The 1,180-nt window shown below is 61.4% G+C and overlaps 1 protein-coding gene across 1 annotated transcript in view; it reads left to right on the top strand.

The window, feature by feature from the left end:
• LOC104159930 (chromodomain-helicase-DNA-binding protein 6-like) overlaps window positions 1–1,180 on the top strand; it is a gene marked incomplete at both ends in the record, with an annotated part of 25,709 nt that overhangs the window by 6,795 nt on the left and 17,734 nt on the right. The window lies entirely within an intron of this gene.

Below are 1,180 nucleotides of genomic sequence, written 5' to 3'. Positions count from 1 at the left end.
CTCGGGGACGGTGCAGGGCCCCTCCGGCGGCCCACGGGCTGTCAACGATCAGCCACAGACCTGTGTAAGCTGGCTGGGCTTCGTGGGAGCTCCCAGCCACGGGGTGCTGGAGGCAGCTGCGATGGCAGCCCTGTGCCCCTGGCTGTGTCCACACAAACCCTTTGTGGCTAGGATCAAACTGAAGCCCAGCAGTGGGGAAATGGGCAGTGCACAGTGTCTGCAGCGGGAGCATCTCTGTATGCCCCCCTTGGCTGTGTTACCCTGGTGTGGGGCAGAGCTCCCCAAATAGGGCAGAAATCCCCCTCTGGCTCACAGGACTGCAGCTAAGGAGCCCAGACAGAGCTGCTGTTACCCTGCTCGCTGTGTTGCGGTGCTGGGTCCAGCAGCCTGCCCCACAGTGCAGGGAGGGGTGGTGAGGCAGCAGGTCAGCTGAGGACTGGGGCATGGAGGGGTTGCTGCAGCCCTGGGCACCGCCTTGGCTTTCCCAGAGCCTTTTGGGTGAGTGCTGTGGGATTCCCCAGCTGTCTGTCCCTCCCCAGCCTGCCCCGTGCCTTTCTTAGAGGGGTCTTTCTAGTCTGCAAAGGAACATCTGGGGGCTGCTTTGCCTTGGACCAGACTCTGCCTCCATCTGAAGGGGATGAACAGAGTCCTCCTCCTTTCTGCTCTGCACTTTGCTCTTCCTCCTGCTGCCGTACCATCTCCCGGCCAGGGCAGAACTGGTATTTCTAATGCTTAAGCAAGCTCTGCGTTTTTGCTGTCTGTCCTCTCCCCTTAATCTTTCCATGCCTCTCCTGCTACACCGCGGACAGGCACAAGCCCGACTCTCTTGTCCCTTGGCATTCGGTGGGGCTGGTCCTGCTGCAACACACAGCCAGGAGAGCCTTGACCTCTCCAGTTGCCCTGTTCCTGCTGTCTCGGAGCTGGAAGCAGGACAGTGTTAGGGCCACCCCCAGCAAAACTCATGTGCTCAGCCTGAGGGAGTGGGGTGGGAGCCCATGGGTGGCCAGCATGGGTGCAGCCTCAGGGGGTGATTTCCTCATGGCAGAGTCGAAGCCTGCGGAGGGAAGGGGGTGACACTTTGAGCCTGCCAGGAAGAGCTGCATGGGGAGCAGTGGGGCTGAGGTGCTGTTGCCCGTGTCCTGTGGCCATGGGCGGGCGGCAGCAATGGAAGATGCTTGTG

Source organism: Cariama cristata, unplaced genomic scaffold (genome assembly GCF_000690535.1).
Source record: "Cariama cristata isolate BGI_N322 unplaced genomic scaffold, ASM69053v1 scaffold31843, whole genome shotgun sequence".
Lineage (NCBI taxonomy): Eukaryota > Metazoa > Chordata > Aves > Cariamiformes > Cariamidae > Cariama > Cariama cristata.
The sequence above is the reverse complement of the archived record's forward strand: the minus strand, read 5'-3'. Positions and strand labels throughout refer to the sequence as shown.